Below are 12,662 nucleotides of genomic sequence, written 5' to 3' on the forward strand. Positions count from 1 at the left end.
TTTTTATTTTTCTTGTTATTGATGTTGTGTATGATGTTGATGGATTTACGGATGTTAAACCAGCCTTGCATTCCTGGGATGAAACCTACTTGATCGTAGTGGATGATCTTCTTAATGAGGCATTGAATCCTATTTGCCAGGATTTTGTTGAAGATCTTTGCATCGGCATTCATCAGCGATATTGGTCTGTAATTTTCTTTTTTTGTAGCATCTCTGTCTGGTTTAGGTATCAAGGTGATGTTGGCTTCATAAAAGCTATTTGGAAGTGTTTCTGTTTGTTCAATTTCATGAAAGAGTCTTGCCAGGATTGGTAGTAGTTCCTCTTGGAAAGTTTGAAAGAATTCATTAGTGAATCCATCTGGGCCTGGGCTTTTGTTTTTCGGCAGACCTTTGATTACCGTTTTGATTTCATCAATGGTGATTGGGGGTGTTTAGATATGCTACATCCTCTTCCTTCAACCGTGGAAGATTATAAGAGTCCAAGAATTTATCCATTTCTTCCAGGTTCTCATTTTTAGTGGCGTAGAGTTTCTCAAAGTAGTTTCTGATTACCCTTTGAATCTCTGTCATATCAGTAGTGATCTCTCCTTTTTCATTCCTAATACGAGTTATCAATTTTCTCTCTCTCTCTTTCTTTGTTAGTTTGCCAGTGGTCTATCAATCTTGTTTATTTTTTCAAAGAACCAACTTCTGCTTTCGTTGATCTTTCGGATTGTTTTTTGGTATTCCACTTCATTGATTTCTGCTCTCAGCTTTGTTATTTCCTTCTGTCTTCCTATTTTTGGGTCCTTTTGTTGAGCACTTTCTAGTTCTATTAGCTGTGTCATTAAGCTACTCAGGTAAGCTCCTTCTTCCTTCCTGATGTGTGCTTGCAAAGCTATAAATTTTCCTCTCAGTACTGCTTTTGCTATGTCCCATAAGTTCTGATAGTTTGTGTCTTGATTGTCATTTGTTTCCAGGAACCTTTTTATTTCCTCCTTGATTTCATCTCGGACCCACTGGTTATTGAGTATGAGGCTGTTTAACTTCCAGGTGTTAATGTTTTTCTTCTGAGTCCCTTTGGAATTCACAAATAATTTCAGAGCCTTGTGGTCAGCAAAGGTAGTCTGCAAAATTTCTATCCTCTTGATATTATGGAGATATGTTTTATGTGCCAGCATGTAGTCTATCCTGGAGAATGTCCCATGTACATTGGAGAAGAATGTGTATCCAGGTTTCTGGGGGTGGAGTGTCCTATATATATCCTCTAGGCCTCTTTCTTCCATTTCTCTCCTCAGGTCTAGTATATTCTTGTTGGGTTTCAGTCTGGTTGACCTATCCAGTGTTGACAAAAGCCGTGTTAAGGTCCCCCACAATTATTGTGTTGTTATTGATATTATTTTTCAGATTTGTCAACAGTTGTATTAAATATTTTGCTGGCCCCTCATTTGGTGCATATATGTTTAGGAGAGTGAATTCTTCCTGCTCTATATACCCCTTGATTAATATAAAATGTCCATCTTTGTCCCTTACAACCTTCCTGAGTATAAAGTTTGCATTATCTGATATTAGTATGGCCACTCCAGCTTTTTTATGGGTGTTGTTTGCTTGGATGATTTTTCTCCAGCCTTTTATTTTGAGTCTATGTTTGTTCTGACTATTCAGGTGTGTTTCTTGTAGGCAGCAGAAGGTTGGATTGAGTTTTTGGATCCATTTAGCCACTCTGTGTCTCTTGACTGGTGCATTTAGACCATTGACGTTGAGAGAAAGAATTGTGCTGGGATTTAATGCCATCTTTATATCGAAATTTGGTGTTTTTTGGTTAGTCTTATCTTAAATTAGGTCTTTCAGTTTTTCTCTTAAGACTGGTTTTGTGTCTGTAAAGTTTCTGAGCTGCTTTTTGTCAGTGAAACCATGTATTCTTCCGTCAAACCGGAAAGTGAGTTTTGCTGGGTATAGTATTCTGGGTGAAGCATTCATTTCATTCAGTCTTGTCACAATATCCCACCACTGCTTTCTGGCATTGAGTGTTTCTGGTGACAGGTCTGCTGTAAATCTCAAGGATGCTTGCTTGAATGTAATTTCCCCTTTTGATCTTGCTGTTTTCAGAATTCTGTCTCTATCTGTGGGATTTGTCATTGTGACTAGGATGTGTCTTGGGGTGGTTTTTCTGGGGTCTCTTTTGGTTGGTACTCTTCGAGCATGCAGGATTTGATCACCTATATTCTTTAGCTCTGGAAGTTTCTCTTTAATGATGTTCTTGACCATTGATTCTTCCTGGGAATTTTCTTCCTGGGTCTCTGGGACGCCAATGATTCTTAAGTTGTTTCTGTTGATCTTATCATAGACTTCTATTTTCATCTGTTCCCATTCTTTGACTAATTTTTCCGTTGTCTGCTCATTTGCTTTAAGTTTTTTGTCCAATCTCTCCTGCTGTATGGAATTGTTATGTATCTCATCTTCCACAGCACCAAGTCTATTCTCAGCTTCTGATACCCTGTCCCAGAGCTTATCCATTTTGTCATTCACTTCCTTTACTGACTTTTTCAGTCCTGTTAGTTGACATGTTATTTCAGTTTGGAGTTTTGTCATTTCTGCCTTCATATTTTCTTGGTTCTTATTAGTGTTCTGTTCAACTCGATCCATGGTTTCTTGGAGTCTGTTGAGCACCTTCCATATTGCTAGTCTAAAGTCCTTATCTGAGAGGTTGATTAGTTGTTCAGTCATTATCTGGTCCTCAGAATTGTCATCTTCATTCTCTATGTCTGATGCTGGCCTGCGTTGTTTCCCCATTGTCACACTTGTATTGTGGGTTTTTCTACGTGTTGTGGTGGTATTCATTGTCTATATGATGTAGGCAGCACACTCCTCTGGCTCCTCCCTTTCTGGATGGGCTGACTTGCCTCTAAGGGAGGGGAGTCCTCCGTGGATGAAGCCTCACACTGGGTCAAATCTTAGGCCCGAGCATGCAACAGAGAAGACAGTCCAGAGAGAAATGCTTGCTTCTCTGATCCAATATTTTTTAAATGCATGAAATTTAGTGGCTAAAACATAAAGTGGTTTGATTGTACCACATAGGTTTGTGAGCCATAACTGTGGGCAAGATTCAGAAAGGCAAATCTTCTGCCCTATATGGAATTTTTTTAATGGATTTCAATGTCAGCTCTGATCTGGAGCTTTCTTAAATACATTGTGTTTAAATAGAGTAACTAAAAATACTGGGTTTGATTGAGTCAGTATCCATTGGAGGTAGTCTCCCTGATCTCCTTATATTTTTTCAGCAGAGTTCCTAGACTTCTTTCATGAGGTATTTAGCTCCCAGAGGGAATTTTCAAGAGACAGGAAGTAGAAACTACATTTGGGGAAGAGGAGAGTAACACCTGGCAGTGCTCAGGAGCTACTCCTGGCTCTATGCTCAGAAATCACCTCCGGCAGATTCAGGGGACCATATGGGATGCTAGGATTTGAACCACCATCCTTCTGCATGCAAGACGATCTCCCTACCACTGTGCTATCTCTCTGGCCCCGAAACTACATTTGTTTTTAAAGCTTTGACATAAAAACTGGGATTATCACTGATACCATATTTAATTGACCAAAGTAGTAAAATAACTTTCTCAGTTTCAGGTAAAACCACATAGAGCTCACATCTCAGAAGCAAAAGTAGAAAGAATTTGCAATTCCTTAAGTCTACTAGTTTATAAAAGTAGAGGAAGGTAATGGTGATTGATATGATTGATTACATACATGACTTGAGGATAACAGGTTTAGTAAAAGTGAAAGTGTTAAACCAGGTACATTATAAAGAAGAATACTGTTTTATTTGTCTATTTAAATTTTGGGGGGGGCAACCAGACCCAGTTCTGTTTAGTGCTTACTCCTAGCTCTGTGCTTAGAGATAACTCCTGGAGAGCTCTGATGTCTATTTGGAGTATCAGGGATCAAATCTAGGTCAGCTGTGTACAAGACCAACACCTTATCTGCTCTTTTATCACTCAAACTTCTACACTTAATATGTTTTAAATTTATAATTATTTTTTATCTCTCACTCCAGTATGGTTATAAAAGTTAATACCTTTGCAAGCCAGGGTCTATCTCCAAAAATAAGGTTGTTTCTATTGTCTCAAGTTCTGTTATGTCTAGAAGACTTGGGAAATAAGGATCTGAAGAAAGTTTAAGGTAAAATTATGAAATTGATATTAGTCCTGAAAAATTAAATGTCTTTAAGTTCTTAGGAAGAGACTTTTCAGTCAGTCATTACCCATTAGAAAATAAAAATTCAATCATAGGGCTTCTATTCTAAAAATAGGAAGAGCTACGGATATAAGCTATTAAAATGAGGCAGTGGTATTAGAATCAGGGTTAATACATGGGATGCCTGCACTATCTTCTCAATCAAGTTTGTATGGAACTGAGTCTTAGAGAAGAATTATTAGTAGATAGATGATAAAAGCAGCACATGCTAAATTGATTAAATGTCAGAAGTATTTTATTCTTGTATTTTTTGGAGTGTCAGGCACAGATAGAACTCAGTTTCTATTCTTTTTGTTGTTTGTTTTTTTGGGCCATACCCATTTGATGCTCAGGGGTTACTCCTGGCTAAACGCTCAGAAATTGCCCCTGGCTTGGGGGGACTATATGGGACTCCAGGTGATTGACTCATGGTCCTTCCTTGGCTAGCGCTTGCAAGGCAGACACCTTACTTCTAGCTCCACCTCACCCAGTTTCTTATACCTGTGAAGAATGTCTTTAATGCTGAGATACAGCCCTGATGGAAATTAAATTGAAAAAATATGGAAAATCAAGTAATAATTTATTTTGGAAAGTGCCAAGTCAAACTAGAACCAAGTATGCATAGAATATTAGTGAGTGTACAATATATCCTGATTCTGGGGCCAAAGAGATAGTGATGTGGATAATCATTTGCTTTGCACATAGTCGATTTGGATTTGATCCCTTGCATCACATATGGTCCCCCAAGTCGTTTTATGAGTAATCGCTGAGCTCCCGATTCTGTAAACCTATATCTAAAAGTTGCAAAAATACCAGAAGTTCGGAGGGGGTAAACAAATAAGGTGCCCTACAGAATTTACTAGTTTTACGAACCTGGATGGTGAACAATTGTCTAGAATTTCTTTACAACCTATCTTAATTTAGTGTGTTACTGTCATCACACTGATGAGAAACAATTCTAAAATAAAATTAATTTCCACTCAATATAAAGTCAAATTCCTTACTCTTTGAAATAGAAGGGAAAAAAAGAAATAAGTATCTTCTAACATTAAAGTTCAGTTGCCTCAACTCCAAGTTTTCATATGAGAGAAGCAAATTTCCAAATTCCAAGAATGTGCATTCTTTTACCTAAGGTCTCTAGCTCAAGTTGTTATCAGAGAAGCAAGAGTTCAGTATGTTCAGTGCAAATCGCCTTTTGCAATCATTTGTAAGCTATTAGCAGGCTACAGATCATGACCGACTTCTTCTGTGCTGGGTATTGGCAAAGTCACCTTGACATTGACTGGTGCTGCCTAGCACCAGAAAATTACAAGAAAATCACAGTGCTCAGCCTACTCTCCTAATGAATAGTGAAAGTAAAAGACTGGTAAGCTTTGTAAGATTTCATTCTTATTTAAGACTCAAAAATTTGGCAGTCAACTAAGAGTTACATTTTAAAAATTTGTAAAAAAGTCAAAAATTTGAGACTATAGCAGTATCTTTATGAAAATTCCATTTTCTGGTCCATTTTTGTTTTTATCTATGGCAATAAGGAACACATTAGATGATATATTAATCAATACAAAATAAAGAATAATAAAACATATGATCAAAAAAGTTTGCCCTATGGGTAGAGCTGCAGTTTGCTGAAGAGTGCTCCTTAGATTCTGAGTTGGATTTTTTGTGTTTCCAATCACTTAATCTTTTATCTCTGGGGATATTTATCTGCTATCCTTAGTCTTACTTTAATTTTAAGTAAAAAGGGTATAGATTCTTATTTGTTGTAAATATGATTATGTCCTTATAGAATCATGGACTACCACATATATTTTCAGACAGAAAATAGGGAATCAGTTCAGTTCAAGAACTCACAAAATCTCTTAAAGAAAGAATATCCTTCCCGTAGAGTTGGATCACACAAGAAGAATAATTTTATCTGCGTTCACCATTCACAAAAACTCACAATGACCCAGGATTTCCTTCCAAGCCATGGATTCAATTGGTGCCTTGAACTCAGAGAGTTCAAAGAGATTTCTGTGGGAAAGATACTTTTATTCCCTGGAGTGTGAATGGATTTAGCTAAATGGTTATCATATATTGAATATTCTATTAAGGTGGAGTACATGAAATTGTCTCTTTAGTTTTCTTTTTAAGATCAAATGGTCAAATAGCAGTCATCTTATCAAAAACTACATCATGCATATTTAAAGCATATTTTTAGGTTCAGGTTAGAATGGTAAAATTCCTTAAGATTCTTTGAATTGTATAGCCATTTTGACCTAGAGTTCAAGAAAGGTTTACTTTAACTCAAATGCCATATTCTAACAGAATGAATGTTAGATCAAAAAAAAAAAATTATGCCCTCCTGACTCCTCTACCTTTTCTCTTCTGCCATCTACTTGATGGAAGTGAGACGAGGAATCCATATAGTTTTTAATCCTTCACTTACACGAGACAGCCGAACCTCCAGAGGAAGTTTATTTTTAGGATCAGGACTCAACTAATATTGATTAACAGCCTTGCATAATGTGCGGCCTCTGGCTCTTTCTTTTCCTGCCAAGCTTCATAACTGGGAAGGCACTGAAGATTTGTCAGTCTAATTAGACTTTAACTGCTAGCCAAGAAATATTTTCTGTCTTCCTAACATCCATACAATACATTCTCCCCCCCCCCCCCCAACCAGGATATTCTAAGCGGGAAGGAAATTGAACTCTTATCAGTTACCTGCTAAGACACTTTAGTGACCCTTTCTCTTTGAAATTGCATCCTTCTAAGAAAGTGCCAATGTGAATTAGATGGCTTTACATATAAATGTTGGCAGTATAAATAGAATATGTAATAGAATGTCATTCTTTCTTTCATATTTTTTGGGGGGGAGTAGTTTCATATTTGTAGATGGGATCAGCAATTTCTAACACTGTGTATAGGTATTTAAGGAGACCTTCTAGAAGGTTCTTTTTTGCAGAAAGTTTGCAAGTGAATCAAGTTTTAGACATTGCCTTCTAATTAAATTATAATACAAACAGGGAGGAATTTCTACCAGAGTTTTATGATAAAGTATTGTATTTTCTTTAAGACATTGGAACAGCTGAGAGGGAAAAAGAGTCAAATTTTGACTGCTCACTATGGATTGTTGAATTATTGGTCCTACCCTAATCAGTATTCATACCCCACCCTGGGGTGTGATCTGGTGATAGAATTATTGGACTATTTCCTAGTTGGCATTTCTCTCCCACCCTAGGGTGTGGCCTAGTTCTTGTTTTCTGTTTGTTTGTTTTTAAATATGGAACGCTTCATGAATTTGCGTGTCATACTTGCGCAGGGGCCATGCTAATCTTCTCTGTATCGTTCCAATTTTATTATATGTGCTGCCGAAGCGAGCATGGCCTAGTTCTTGTTAATGAAAGAAGGGATCTGCGGAAGGCAGGCACTCATTCTTAGGTCTTTCTCTACTAAGCTGTTTTCTTTCTTAGAATCAGAAGGCTTGTTTGGTTGGATTCCTTGCTAGAATGCTGGATTTTCTGAACCCATTCTTTTTTTTTTTTTTTTTTTGGTTTTTGGGCCACACCCGGCTGTGCTCAGGGGTTACTCCTGGCTGTCTGCTCAGAAATAGCTCCTGGCAGGCACGGGGGACCATATGGGACACCGGGATTCGAACCAACCGCCTTTGGTCCTGGATCGGCTGCTTGCAAGGCAAACACCGCTTCTTGTACCTTTTTACTGTGTGGATTATTTCCTGCATCAACATTTACTTCCAGACCTATGTCTCACCAGATCCTCATTTTGGAGTCCTGGCTCCACCTGCAATGGATGGATCCAAAAATTTTTTTTGGAAGCTTTGGATAGTTATTTAAAGTTTTTTAAAACTTTAATCTTATTTAAAGTTTGAAAGTAAGGGAAAGGTGAATCAGTTTGGATTTCACAAGTGCAGACTCAGATAATGCCTATAATTAGATGCTGATAGTTTGCTTATTTTGTGATTTTTTCCGCATTACATTGTCAAAAAATCAACTACAGATGTGTTGAATTAAAATTAACATTATACTAGAAATGTATCTTAAAATGGAGTTTTGAGGCACTGCTGCATAAGTTTTACATCTCAGAAAACTTGCTGATCTGTAAACTCAGCTTTACTGACTGTATCAACCATGACTTTGTCTTTTTAGTTAACATTTTCTCTGCCCAAATATCTTCCAGATATTTGCAGCCTTCACTCTTTTATTCTATCCAGACTTCTGTGACATTAAGTGCCATTCCAGACAGGGTTTCCTTGAACAAATTCTAGAGAATAGCTTTCTATCACTTTCTCCTATTCTGTCTTCTCAGTAGTACTTCCTTATATTTGATTGTTTGAGTTGTGTACTAGAATTTAGTTTTAATACACCAAAAATCTTTATTTTAGCTTCTACTATTAACAGTAGCCCAGATCAAATATTTGAATTATCAGCAATCCACTAACAACCTTCTCAAGGAGCAAGGTTGAATCTCAATCTAAGTACCTTGTATCTCAGAGGTCCACACTGATAAGGTTTATCGGTAGGGTGGGCATTACAATGGTTCTGTGCTCTTGAATCCTTGCCTTAATAAAGTCCAGAAACTAGTTTTCTTGTGTTTAGTGACAAAGATTATCTTTGTTGACTTTTGTTTTCAAATTGTCTCTGAAAGAACTTGTCCTCATAATAGAAAGGGCTGCTTCTAGCATTTGCTGTTTGAAGGACATTTAAAAATGCAGTATCATCCACTTTTCCTCTCCAATTTCTTCTCCTTATATTTCCCCTGATAAATAATTTCTTAATTACCCAAATTTATATTTGGAGACTAATTTAAATATTTCCAAATAAAATAATTTTATGAGCCAAGGCTTCTATTCATTGCTATGGATAGAAAATTATCTTGCCTCTGTAACCTGTTTGTATATGAGTAAGGAGACTGGTAGAGTTATTTTTTTCACTACTTCCTTTGATTTTATCCAGTTATTATATATATATATATATATATATATATATATATATATATGTAGAGATATAGAGATATATATCCAGATTCTGGAACAGTGCCTGCACAGAGTGGAGTTCAATAAATGTTTGTTACAAAAAGTAAAGTGTATTCAGTGAATGGAATCTTATTCGCAGGGGGAAATAATACAGCAGAGAGCAACATTCTTCTCAGTTAACGTAGACAGACAGCTATGTGGAAGTGCCCATGAGTAAATTGAAATGGACATTGGCAGAGATTATTTGTAGATAAGGAAAGGGTTAAAACCACTACTCTAGGCAGATTTTTACTTAGCAGCTATGGGATTTGAACTTAATTGCCTCATGAAATTTAGTTTCACCATCTGATAGATAGAGATTCTGACACCAATTTCATGAATAGATGATGATGATATAAAACAATGGCTTAAATTGGTGTGCCTCAATAAAAGTTATTGTTTTAAAAAGGAGATTCTAACCGAGTTGTCCTTAGCACCTAAATCTTACTGTTTATTCTGTTACTTTCAACAGTTTAGCCGCAGCTGAGATGAGGCAGTTAGTTTCCTATTTTAATTTACCTACTATAATTTATGACATTGCTAAAAAGATACTTCATAGATATATCATTCCAGCATGACACCTGCCAACAGAGTGACCACTTTTTCAGTGTCCCAAGCACCCCTCCCAACTACCCCAACATAAGCTCAGTTGCATAGACAAAATTTTTCATTTTCATGTCTGATAATTTGTTGTTATTCTCTAATGTTTTAGTTTTTATGTCATATTTGAAATCTATTTATCTCTTTGTCTTTTTTCATTGTGGAGGTGCTGACACACACATAAATTAACTCCTGGAATTCCCCGCACAAATCAATGGTAAAGGATAGGGTTCTAGTGCATTCCTCCAAAAACATCATTTTAAGGTAAGAAAAGAAATGAACAGAACTTAAAGATTTTCTTATTCACACGCATTGACTATTGAGTGAATTAAAGTGAGACACGAGAAAAAAAAAACTGAGAAGCAAACTGACACATTCTAAATGTGAAGTAAGAAGTATCTTCCCATTTCAAGAATGGCTAATGTTCATAAAAATGAACAAGATATTACTATTTAATTAAAATCATATGATAATGATATATTTTATATTGATTGGCATTTAAGAAAGTTTTTAAAAGTCTTTATTGGTCAAATGTATGCAGAAAATAAGCTGCTTCATGTCTCTTGGGTCTTCAGAAAGAATGAGTGACTCAAATTTAAATTGAAGTTCAAGATTTAGTTCTCTATTTTTTTCTCAAAAGTTGTCCCCTTCTTTCTATTTAGATATGACAAGGAAGTAACTTCACATAGCAATCATTGCTAGCCAGGCCTCAAGATGGATATTCCCAGTCTGTCTTTGACAGTATAATAGGGGGGTAGGGCATATATGCTTTCATATCTTTCTAGTGAAAATTTGAATGATGTTAGAAACACAGTGAGATGGGGCCGGGCGGTGGCGCTGGAGGTAAGGTGCCTGCCTTGCCTGCGCTAGCCTAGGACGGACCGCGGTTCGATCCCCCGGCGTCCCATATGGTTCCCCAAGAAGCCAGGAGCAACTTCTGAGCACATAGCCAGGAGTAACCCCTGAGCGTCACAGGGTGTGGCCCAAAAAAAAAAAAAAAAAAAGAAACACAGTGAGGCACTTATGACAGCCTTGCCTTTTGAAACCTTCTAATTAATGCCTTGGGTTGTCTAGAGAGCTAGCTCTGTTACATAAATAGAGAATATAAGGTTCTCATTGTTTTCTTATTATACAGGGTTGAGGTGATGGAAGAAATAAATGATTGCTATATCTGTGGTAGCTAGCAATCATTGCAAGAATTCTTTAATGAACGTTTGATTGGCTTATGTATATACTGCATCCTCATCTATCTTTTAACTCATCTAAATGTGTGTGTGTTTCTGCGTGTCTGTTTATGTATAAGACAGAATGAAAAAGAGAAATTTGGGGACCAGAATGATAGCATTTGCCTTGTATGTGATTGACTCCAGAATGATCCTTGATCTCCCCTGAGCCTGCCAAGAGTAATTTTTTTTTGAGGGGGAGCACACCCGGTGATACTCAGGGGTTACTCCTGGCTATGTGCTCAGAAACCGCTCCTGGCCGGAGGACCATATGGGATGCTGGGGGATCTAAGCACAGTCTGTCCTAGGCTAGCGCTAGCTAGGCAGACACCTTACCATTCCGCACCACCACCCCAGCCCCAAGAGTAATTTCTTAACTCAGAGCCAGGAGTAACCCTTGAGTGCCACTGGGTGTGGCTTCCCAAAAAGTTTAAAAAATTAAAATAGAAAAAGAAAGAGGATATAAGGAGAGAGGCAAGGTAGATAATTTAGGAGGGAAAATGTGTGAAATGTGCCTATGTGTTTGCATGTCTTTGCAAGAATAGTGCTTCTTAAACTAGTATGTGATTCAGGACTAACTGGTGATCTTACTAAAGGACATAATCTTATTAATTGCTAGGTAGAGATATTGCATTATACATTTCAAATAAGCAGCCAGAGGAGATCATGCTTCAATGTGGGCCTTATTTTATGCAACAAGGATCAAATAGATACTTATTACTCCTAGTAGCTTTGTAGTTATGGCATCTATTTACTACTGCTCCCAAATGGCCCCCATGGTTTTCAGGTGAAATTTTCTGTTAATCTAAAGCATTATGCAAACTAAAGAAGATATCTAGTTTAATAAAGAGTCAAAAAGTTCCTTTAGGGACTGGATCTTTAGTAGAAAGATTAAAGTACTTGCTTTGCACCTTTTTGATCATCAGCAATGTGTTTGGTCCCCAAGTGCCAATAAAGGTCCCTTCTGAGTTGACAGAGCCTGGAGGAAGTCATGAGTAACATAAGGTGTGATCCAATATGCCCCTCTCTCCAAGAAAGTCAACAGCTATTAGCTCCAGTTTTTTCCTATCTGTTCATCCCCTTTCCCTATTACCATCCCTTATTCTGCAGACTTCTGAGACAGATGGGGGGTAAAACTATGGTAGAATGGAGCCTGTCATTGTACGACACCTTCCTTAAAAGTGACCTCCAACAAAATCAGAAGGACATAGATGATTTTAATCCACAGTAACAATGGAGAAACAGTCTGACCATTTTGAGGAATATAAATATATAGAATGACAGATTTTTTTTTCTCTTCTGGCTCACCACGTCCTCATCCAAGATACTGAGAGAGACACGTATTCATGCATCTACAACTCACACCATAATGCACAATGAAATTTCTTCTAGCCTTTATCGCAGAGCTGTCTAATGATTAATGCCCTCCCAGCTGGGAAGCTATTCTCCTGAAGACAAGGAGACAAGACACATGAAATATATCTCTAAGCTGTTTCTCATTATTATTATTAATATTATTACCATTATTAGCTCCTTGCTGTCCTATCTATCCTCTCAGAGAATGCTTAATCTATTGGCAATGGGAAGGTGGATGACATTTGAAAGTAAATTTTATG

At 37.2% G+C, this 12,662-nt stretch overlaps 1 protein-coding gene and 1 non-coding gene across 12 annotated transcripts in view; one reads left to right on the forward strand and one right to left on the reverse strand.

Moving 5' to 3' along the window:
* Positions 1–12,662, forward strand: part of LOC126003964 (neurexin-3-beta) — a 1,607,127-nt gene that overhangs the window by 1,449,630 nt on the left and 144,835 nt on the right. The gene's annotated exons all lie outside the window — the stretch shown is intronic.
* Positions 7,469–7,575, reverse strand: LOC126005736 (U6 spliceosomal RNA). Its single transcript, XR_007494773.1, has one exon. It is a non-coding gene; the product is annotated as a U6 spliceosomal RNA (small nuclear RNA).

Source organism: Suncus etruscus, chromosome 3, assembly GCF_024139225.1.
Source record: "Suncus etruscus isolate mSunEtr1 chromosome 3, mSunEtr1.pri.cur, whole genome shotgun sequence".
In the NCBI taxonomy this organism is placed as follows: Eukaryota; Metazoa; Chordata; class Mammalia; order Eulipotyphla; family Soricidae; genus Suncus; species Suncus etruscus.